Raw genomic sequence first — 10,946 nt, 5'->3', positions numbered from 1 at the left:
TCCGGTCAAGGGCATGTACCTTGGTTGCGGGGACATCCCCAGTGGAGGGTGTGCAGGAGGCAGCTGATCGATGTTTCTCTCTCACCAATGTTTCTAACTCTCTATCCCTCTCCCTTCCTCTCTGTAAAAAATCAATAAAATATATTTTTTTAAAAAAAGAAAGAAACCATCAATGATGAGAGAGAATCATTCATCGCCTGCCTCCTGCATACCGCCTACCGGGGATAGAGCCCAAAACCCTGGCATGTGCCCTGACTAGTAATCAAACCTTGACCTCCTAGTTCTTGGTTCATGCTCAACCACTGAGTCACACTAATTGGGCCCGAGGCAATCTTTTGACATATATAGTCAGAACAGCTTAGAATATCTCTAATGTTATTTAAAGGACAAAGAAAATGATTTTTAAAAATAAATCTAACATTGATAATGATGTTTAAACAGTGTTGTCAATACTTTCTTAAGCTTTACAAAGAAAACTGTTTTAGTTATGGATCAATGAAAAAAATCAATGTTTTAGTTATGGGTCAAGAAAGATTAACAATTTGTCAAGTTATCGGAAGGAGAAAGCCAATGACTAAATAAATAAAGTTGCCAAAAAGGTAGATTGTTTTACAGAAAATGGAAATAACATACTGTATGAAACAACATGTAATATTGTTTGAATACCTTTTAAATCAATTGTTTTCCATAGTAGTATGCTCTGTTTCTCCCTTTTTTTATGTTTTATGAATATACTGTAAATTTTTACTTTGTGGGTACTGTAAGGACAGAAAAAAAAAAGCATTTCTTTTTCTTTGCTGTGGCCTTCCACAATTTGTGAGAAGCACCTGGTAATTAAACTTCAAGTCTGTTAGCTCCTCTGCTCAAACTGCAAGACATGATAAGCTACTTTCAAGGCTACCTTCTTACATACCCCTCCTCCTTGTGGTTTTAATGACTCTGGGGAAATCCGGCCAGAAAATTTCTAGTTAGTAAAATGGCTCTACTTCCTCTCTTTTAAACCCAAGTTGCCCTCCCCTCCTTGTTTTAACTCTTTGTAACTTTTGCCCTAAGAATGTTTACAGGCTGTGACAATGCTGATAAAGACACCTCCTTAGGACATCTAATTGGACTGTCTCCTGAAGAACTAAAAAGGCAACCCCCCTGAATTCTGCTCAATTTCAGCCCAAAAATCCTCCTCCCTTGCTTGTCACCTAGCAACAGCAGCCATAAAAAGAGCAGTCCACTGTTTATTTCTTTGTCTTTGTATTGATTAGCCATGCACTGGCCCTTTCCCTATGGGGAAGGTAAAATAAACCCTCTCTCTCTGTATCTATCTCTTTTCTCTGTTGTGAATTCTTTCAAAACCCTAATAGTTTCCATGAGGATTACAGAACACATCTCATAGATAAAAAAAACTTTACTTTGTGCTAACAGAGACTTATCTTTGATATCAAGGCACTATTCCTTTCTTTTTATATTTCTAATATCACAATTACCTCTTTTTATGTTGTATATTTGTTAATAAAGTGTACTAGCTATGGATATTTTAACACTCTCTTTCTTCAACCTTTATTGTTAAGTGATGAATACGCTATTCTATTACACAATTGAAGTTCTCTAAATCTGACCATATATATTTTCACCCTCCTTGAGGTGGTGTAAATTTTCCTATTTTTATGTTGCCACTTGAGTTCTTTCGTTTCAGTTTGAAGAGCTCTTTGAGCATTCTTTGCAAGCCACATCTAGTGACAAATTCCCTCAGCTTTTGTTTATCTGGGAAAGTCTTTGTTTCTTTTTTTTTTTTTTTTTAATTGAGCTCAGAAAGAGGAAGGGAGTGAGAAAGAGAAAGAGAGAGAAACATCAATGTGAAAAAGAACATCGATAAATTGCCTCCAGCACATGCCCCAACCAGGGATCAAACCTGAAACCTGGGTCTATGCCCTGACCAGGAATCAACCCACTACCTTCTCTTTTTAAAAAAAATATATTTTGGGGGGTGATAAGGACACATTTGTAATATCTTATTCAATAAAGGGATATATATATATATTTGATTTCAGAAAGGAAGGGCAAGGGAGTAAGAGCTAGAAACATCAATGATGAGAGAGATCATTAATTGGCTGCTTCCTGCATGCCTCCACCCTCCCCCCACTGGGGATCAAGCCCACAATCTGATGGTGACCTTCTGGTTCATAGGTCGATGCTTAATCACTGAGCCATACAGACTGTTCACCCTGCCATCTTCTGGTGTAAGGGACAATTCTCTAATCAACTGAGCCATACTGGCCAGGCCTGGGAAAGTCTTTATTTCCCCCCTCAAATTTGAAGAATAACTTTGAGTTTATCCGCTGACAATTTTTGTCTTTTAGCACTTTGAATATGCCATTCTATTTTCTCCTGGAATGTAGGGTTTTTGCTGAGAAATCCACTGACAGCATAATGGGGATTGTTTTATAAGTTACCCTTTATTTTCCTGGCTGTCTTTACAATTCATTATCTTTGATTTTAACAGTTTCATTATAATGTGTGTTGGAGAAGGCTCTTGGTCATTGATATCATAAGGTGATATATTAGCTTTTTGAACTTGGACGTCAATTATTCACAGACATAGAAAGTTTTCAGCTATAGCCCTCAAATTAAATTTCTACCCCATTCTCCATCTCTTCTCCTTCCTGAACCACAATAATATTGGTGTTCCTGAAAGGGCGAGGGCTATGCCCTCCATCCTACCCTGGATCCTCCATGTTGGGGCAGAGGCCATGTGCTCAGAAGAGTGCCTTCTTCCCGGAAGCCCAGGCCCCTGCTGGCCACGCCCGGGATTTCTTTGAACTAGCCAATGACAAGCAAGGGATGTTCGCGCCATAGAGATGACCACATCCTGTGCAACAAGACCCGACTTGGCGCCTGGCCAATCCGAAGGGCCCACAGCTAGCCCCCTCCCCTCACTATTAAAGCCCTGATTTTCTCATGGATATCACTCGGTTTTCCGGTCGCTGCGTCGACTGGAGGCCCGGGTCGGGTTAGCTAACTCAATAAAGGACCTTCTGCTTTTGCATCGGACTGGCTCCCTGGCGTGGTATCTTGGGGATCTTGAATTCTGGGCATAACAGTTCCTCCTTTTGATTGGGTCTCATAGATCATGTAGGTTTTCTTTACTCATTTTGACTAATTTCGCTTTCTCTTTTAGCTGTTGCTAATAAACATTTAATTAAATAAGTTTGAAGATCTAATTGGCTTTATTAAATAAATTATGAATCAGGAAGATTCATATCTAACAAGCAGAGAGATACTCCAAGAGGTCACACAATATGGAAGGCCTATAAGGAGCATGGAACAAGCATATGATCAGCAAGAGAAAAATACTCATTGGAGGAAAATAAGAGTTCAAGTGATGATAGCTTCCTGTTGTCTGAGCTGTGGCATTTCCATTGACTGGATTTGTTGCCAGGGAAAAAGGAAAATCTTCCCTCCTCCTGCTGAGGTAGTAAAGTAGTTGCACTTCCTGTTTGGAAATTCAAGGTAGCCTCTTCCTCTTGCGGTCTGTAATTGATGTCTTCTGTTCAGTGGTAGAGTGTAACAGCTTCATTACAGGCCTTTCTGACTCCAATTTTAGTTGAGTTTTCCTTACTAATTTTCACAAGTTTTATCCTCTATGTTATTTATTTTTCCTCGCATCTGCTCACCTCTACCACAGAAGCTCTGTATTCTATTCTTAATCTCATTAATTCAAGTCTTCCACACCAGAATTTCTGCTTGATTCTTTGTTGTGGTTTCTATCTTTCTTATAAATAATTTATTTCCTTTTATCTTTTGATCTCATTGAACTGAGTTTTCTCCTCATTCCTGAATTTTTCCAATACAAGCTATTATCAATTCCTTATAAAGTACATAACATTATTCCATGTCTCTGGGCTCAGGCGTTGGACAATTATTGATATCTTTTGGTGGTGGCATAGTTCCTTGATATTTTTTAAATTCTTGTATTTTTGCATGGCTGCTTTTCCATTGGAAATCCCTTTACCTATTCTCTTCAGACAGGGTAATGGGTGTTGCTGTTGCTTCTCTAGGGATCCCAGGTTTATGACGGATAGATCTGCTCCGCTCTTCTTATTCCCTTTGTGGAAGAATTCGTAACCTTTGTTTTTCTCTCATCCTTACAACTCACCAAGTTTCTGAAAAAGTCTCTTTATTTTTGCAAAAGGTGGCATTGAAGCTTCAGTTTATTGTTTCTTCCTTGCCCACAGACCATGGAACATTTTTCTGAGAGCACTCAAATTCCCCAACTTGTTCCTACTGCCACACAGAAGGTGTCCACCCAGCGTGGGAGAAAGTGGATTTGGCAATGGGGGCTTTGAGTGGGCCAGTAGGGAGATCCTCAAGTGGGGTACTCACAGAAACTCTATACAGACTTCCTGCTGAAGTCTTGAAGACACAGCAAAAAACCCACTTTAATTTCATGTTCATTGGTATCCACAGAAATCAGTGTGCTGCTTGCTGTACAAAAACAGGTTTCTCCAGCTCAACCCTCACACACTCACTACCGCTTTCAACCTCTGCCTCTGAAGAAGCCACCTCTTGGATCTTCTCTGCAGGGGAGGTGGCCGTTATTGCTTCCAGACAAAGTAGTCCCATGCAGTGTCAAACAGTGTGCTAGACTCTCTTATCCAAATCAAACAGTGTGCTGGGGTCTCCCTTCTGGTAGGCTGAACTTCTACAAATTCTCTCTCCTGTGTGTCTTCCCAGGTCAGTACTATCCAGATTCTTTTTTTCCTTTACCAAAGCAAGTGCAGGTGGGGCTGATTTTCCAATGCCCTTGGATCCATGTTCCTCACCAAGATCTTATTTATTTATTTTCCAGTGCATTAATGGGCAAGAGTCCTCCACGTTCAGAATGAGGAAGACCTTTAGCTGGTTGCCATAGCATTAAGAATTGGGACAGTCTTGTTGCTAAGCAGTTAAATCTAGAATGAGGAGGAATTGTAGCATGCTGCTATGGTATTTAGAATTGGGAGAGTCTTGTTCCTAAGCAGTTAAATGATAAAACATAATCAAATGGGAGATGAAAGACAAATGATTTTTTTTGGTCATATAAAGTTCTGTGTTCATGGTAATCTGTGATATAAACTCTCTGTGATAAGACTATAGGTAAAAAGAAAGAAAGAAAGAAGAAAGAAAGAAAGAAAGAAAGAAAGAAAGAAAGAAAGAAAGAAAGAAAGAAAGAAAGAAAGAAAGAAAGAAAGAAAGAAAGAAAGAAAGAAAGAAAGAAAGACCCTGGGAACCATTCATATTATAGCTGGTAAGTAACTCTCAAAAATTTAGCTATAAAGAATGAAACACTAGTATATTTCTCTACACAGGAATACACACACATAACCAGAAACACAAAATGATTCTTTGCCAATTTTTGAGATCTCAAGGGGGATCTACTTATTAAGGCTTATTCTGCTCTAATTAACTTGCTTGAGAGCCACAACATTGTGTTTTTAATAGATTTTACTCATAGTTTGGAAATACTGAATTTGGCTACAAAGGAAAGTGAGAGGTGGTAATTAGGGTATAGTCATTGTTGAATTTAATAACGCTGCTTCCCTCCCTCCTTTAGGACTTACTGATTCTGAAAGTACATTATTTTACCTTCAGTGCACTCCCATTTCCAAATATTTACTCTCCCAACTAGTTTGATTCCTTTCACTTTATATGGCTAAAGTTTTTAAAAATATTATTCTTCTCAAGAGTATAATTAAACAAAAACTTTTTAGTTAATCCATCACGAACCCAATATACTCCTCCTGCAATACCACTAATGTCTATTGAATATAGAGCTTAGCATAAAGTAGATACTAATATTTGGAGAATATTGGTGCTTTGTCCCTTCCAGTTTCACAGGGTTAAATAATTAGAGAAATGCAGAAAGGAGATAATACAAATAATAACCTATTATATTGGAAGTACATATTATATATTACAAAAATTGGAAACAATAAAGTATGTGAATAGCGTTTATATCTCTCTGAAGATATAATTCTTCTTTGATAGTGAAAGGAAGACCTACATATTGATATTTATACAAAGTCCGTATGTAAAAATTAATTCCCCTTCATTAAAACATGATATATGTTCATTTTTTAAATTATTTATTGTTGAAAGTATCCATATGTCTCCTTTTTCCCCATTGACGTCTCCCAGCCCGCTCCTGCCTCCCAGCACAGGCCCTCAGCCCCCTATTGTCTTTGTCCATTGATTATGCTTCTATGCATAGGATATATGTTCACTTTCGCTTTATATTTTTATTGAGTAGTTTCATACATATCCATATATTGAAAGAACAGTATTATAAATTTAGATGTGTCCTTTTTCTATGTTCAGTAAGTATTAATTGATGGCCAATCGCCAACCCTTTGTACATCCGCACTGTCACTCTGCCTTCTATTATTTATGAGTAAACAGGAAAATGCATGCAGTGCACTGAGTCTTGTCTGGAGCCAAACACTAGCTCATTTTTAACCCTTTGCTTCCACCTGAAACTTATGACCCCCATCTCTGTCTCTGCTCTTCATTTTTACTTATTTTTAGTGTTGCTTCTCTGATGAAGTGCCTCTCCCAGAAGTCAAAATAAAGGTCAGCACTGCATACAGCCAGCGCAGATGGAGGAGACACAGCAGTGATGCTTCATGCCCTGCCCTTCCTTCCTCTCACCAGTGGCTGCATAAAGTGGCTCCATAATGGCTCTGGGTGAAGCCTTGGTGCATGTGAAGGTAATTCTTCTGCTCTGGCAGGGGGTGTTTCTGTTTCTTTCTGGATGGTCCCAGACTGGGAACTCTCAACGTAATGGTCCCCCAGAAGTGGTGATTCCCATGAGGCATGCCAGCAACATGATGCTTCCGGGCTGGCACACGTACAGTCTGCATTTTGAGGGGCAGAGACACATTGTGCACATGAAGGTCAACAAGAATTTTCTATCCAGACACTTCCGAGTGTTTACCTACACAGACCAGGGCGCTCTCCTTGAGGACCAGCCTTTTATCCAGAATGACTGCTACTACCAGGGTTATGTGGAGGGAGACCCAGAATCCCTGGTGACCCTCAGTACCTGTTTGGGGGGTTTGTAAGGAATACTACAAACAAATGACCTTGTTTATGAAATAAAGCCCAAGAGACTTTCTACCACCTCAGAACATTTCATATATAAAGTGGACAGTGAAGAGACACAATTCCTACCCATGAGATGTGGAGTAACAGATGAAGAAATAGCACAACAACTGAAGTTTCAGGAGAGTGCTAATTTCACTTTGATGCAGAGTGGGTATGAAGGCTGGTGGACACACAGGCGGCTTCTTGAACTGGCAGTGGTGGTGGACCACAATCGCTATCTTCATCACCGAAGTAACACCACAGCTGTGCAGAATGAAGTATTCCTTGTTGTCAATGGAGTAGATGACTTTTTGCATTCACTGGATATTGATGTGGTTTTAATGGGAATTGAGGTCTGGACTGAAAAAAATCTCATTACAATAAATACCATACGTGGTCTCCTGAACGAATTTTCCACATGGAAGATAACTAGCTTGAATAACCGCATTCCCCATGATGTTGCACATCTTTTTGTAAAGCATGACTTTGGTATTACTGTTGGCTTATCTTATATTGGAAGAGTGTGTGACTTTAGATTTAATTGTGGAGTTGATAGTTTTATGAGTGATAGCTTGTATGATTTTGCATATATAGTGTCGCATGAGATTGGGCATAATTTGGGTATGGATCACGATGGACCAACTTGTTCATGTGGACATAAAGCCTGTATAATGTTTCCAGAAAAAGTAAATGCAACTAGATTCAGCAACTGCAGCTATGCTTACTTCATGGACACTATTGCAAGGCGAAATTGTATGTATGTGTCATTAAATACAAGGAACATCTTCACACTTCCACGGTGTGGGAACAGTGTGGTTGAAGAAGGAGAAGAGTGTGACTGTGGCGCTTTACATTTGTGTATGAAAGATCGGTGCTGTGAGTCCAACTGCACTCTCAGCGCTGGGGCTGCTTGTGCTTCTGGTCTCTGTTGCAAAGACTGTCACTTCCTGCCCACTGGCGAAGTTTGTAGACAAGAGAAAAATGACTGTGATCTCCCAGAGTGGTGCAATGGAACATCCCACCATTGTCCAGAGGACGTGTACTTGCAGAATGGGATGCCATGCAAGGGCGGTGGCTACTGCTATGAAAAGAGATGCAATAACCGTGAAGAGCAGTGTAGGAACATTTTTGGCAAAGAGGCCAAGAGTGCAAATCAGAGTTGCTACACAAAAATGAACACCCGAGGTGACCGTTTCGGGAACTGTGGTTTCAAGTACTCTAGATATGTAAAATGTGACATCTCAGATACCTTGTGCGGGAGGATTCAGTGTGATAACGTGATACAAATTCCCCTTCTAAGGGATCATTCTACTGTGCATTGGACTCAGTTGAATGGCGCCACCTGCTGGGGTACCGACTACCACTTCGGGATGACCATACCTGACATTGGTGATGTGAAAGATGGGACAGAGTGTGGGACAGAACATGTCTGCATCCAAAGGAAGTGTGTCCATAGGTCACTTCTCGTAACTAGTTGTTCACCTAAGACCTGCAATCTGAAAGGAGTCTGCAACAGCAGGCAGAACTGCCATTGCAACTCAGAATGGGACCCTCCCTTCTGTCTGAAAAAAGGCAGTGGAGGTAGTATAGATAGTGGTCCACCCCCTGGGAGGAAAGAGAATGAAACGCACCAAGGAAAGAGTTACCTGCTACTATTTGGGGTTGTTCCTCTTTTGATATTATTAATATGTTGGCTATTTTTCCTCTTTACTTGCATCTTACGCAACAGCTAGGGGAAAAAAAGGAGAATGTTCCAACTTTACTTGAGAAAGAAAAGCAAAAAGTTATGATTAAAAAAAATTCAAATGTATTACCTTTCCCATGTATTAACTTTCAGTCTCCTTGCAGTAAAACTATGACAGTAGGTGGCACAGACCATTGACAAAAAGTCTCCCAAGATATTTTCTCATTCAGGATCATAAACATTAGCCATTAAAAATAAGCCAAATTTACTAATTCTGTACATATTTCAACTTTCCATTATTTTAAACAATTTTAGTAGTTTTTCATGGAACTGGTCTCTTTTTGTCTCTTGAGCAAACAGCTCATGGATTATTTGTACTTGTTTTTAATTGGTTTCTGAGTGGTCCCAGCTTTGGCATATCAATATCTTAATTCCAGGCATCCTTCCCCTTTGTACTCTGCATTCACACAGGACATGAGAACCTACATATCACATTTCTTCTTTGGCAATCCTCTCCTATCACTTCCTGCCAATAGTACAAATGAGAGGGAGAAGGGAATCTTGGGGAATTTTTTATTGGTTCACATCACTATTTCTTCACTAAGAGCTTACACCATGGCATCAAAAGTGACTTTGTGTATGCACATCTTATATGTAGATAACATTTATATATATTATATTTGTTCAGTTGTTTGTTTCTAACTCCCAGAGCCAACCAACATACTGTCAGCCTCAAACATGTTGGCACAGCTACCACGTATCTTAATGTCCAGTTTTAGAGTGGCAGCCTTTGAATCCTCCATCAAATCCCTGAGGTGCCAGCACCAGGTTGGTCCTCAGAAGTCAGAATTCTATATTCATGGTACTCGTTCCAAATGTATGGGACCCACCACCTCCTCCCTTTGATTTCCTGTCTTGGGAGCAATATCCATATCTACTTGTGAATAAGTTGAGATCAGCAAAGTGGTGTTGTTTCTTTTCATGATAGAACTCAATGGATATAATATTATCTTAGGATAATTGAGAACACAGAAAAGAGTCTGATATCAGAAGGTTTTGAATTTCTTATACAACCCATCTTGTAGGTATGATTTACTCTTAGAATTACTTTAAAATCTGAAAAGACAGGGACTTTACTATTAAATAGGGTGAAGAAGGTTCTTGCAATTCAATGTAAGACATAGAAGTATTGAGTATTAATATATATGTAAGTATTTTTTCCTCTGGGAAAAAAAGAACAAGAAAATCCCAATTTTAAGAGCCATATTTAAGGACATCAAAATGCGAAGAAGCAATGTGGACTAGAGTACCACAAATTCCAGGCTGGGAAATCATTCTGAAAAGAGTTGAATCTAGCCAGCCATTTTTTTCTCTGAGCTCTTGGTATTATTAGATATGAACTTGTGGGGAGCCGATATAAGGTTAAGCCTTGGACTGACCTGTTGGCAAAGTCACAAACAAGTCCCAGCTTAGAGGGCACAGTCCTCTTAGCATAATTAGGCTTGACCTTATAAAGCTCCCTAGATCTTACCTGGGAAGCTAATGGGCTGAGGGAAATACAACAAGAACAAAAACAGGAGAAACTCACAAGAACAGTATAACTTTGGTAACCACTACCTTGTTTACCTCTGACTATAAAAATAAAGGCTCAGCTTGCCTCAGGGTCTTTCTCTGTGGCCTCAGCCAGGCACTGGAAGATCCACGGAGACTAAAGAGATCTAGAGAGTTCTGAACTCTGTCTCCGTGTAAAACATTCTTCGCCGACTCCATCCACACCTTTGGGAACCCCTGGACCGCTGGGGCTGGACCTTGTCATGAACTGAGCCTTAGCCTTGACTCAGCTAGAAGACTTCTGCTGAAAGAAAGAGAAATCCCCAATGCTCTTAGTTTCTACACGCGTTTAGATAGATTCACAAATTAGACATTGAGGGGTTTCTAATTTATAATAATTTTTCTCCAAGTCCCATTTGCTTAATTTCAGGGCTTTGTGGGATGCTGGTGAGCTAGTCTAAAATTTATCAAAGCATAGTTTCCTAAAATCATGATATATTTTGGACACAGACATAGTAAAAGGAGGCTTATCTCAAGCATCTGTACTGTTCCCCATAACAAACTTATCTGATTTTTATGTTGCATGTGGCAAGTGGCT

The 10,946-nt window shown here is 39.6% G+C and overlaps 1 pseudogene; it reads left to right on the top strand.

Moving 5' to 3' along the window:
* The first annotated feature begins 6,677 nt into the window (after positions 1 to 6,677).
* LOC132236102 (disintegrin and metalloproteinase domain-containing protein 25-like) lies at positions 6,678 to 8,846 on the top strand (annotated as a pseudogene).
* The last annotated feature ends 2,100 nt before the right edge of the window (positions 8,847 to 10,946 follow it).

Source organism: Myotis daubentonii, chromosome 5, assembly GCF_963259705.1.
Source record: "Myotis daubentonii chromosome 5, mMyoDau2.1, whole genome shotgun sequence".
NCBI classification, from domain to species: Eukaryota; Metazoa; Chordata; class Mammalia; order Chiroptera; family Vespertilionidae; genus Myotis; species Myotis daubentonii.
Note: the sequence above shows the minus strand (reverse complement) of the source record. Positions and strands in the feature narration are given on the sequence as shown.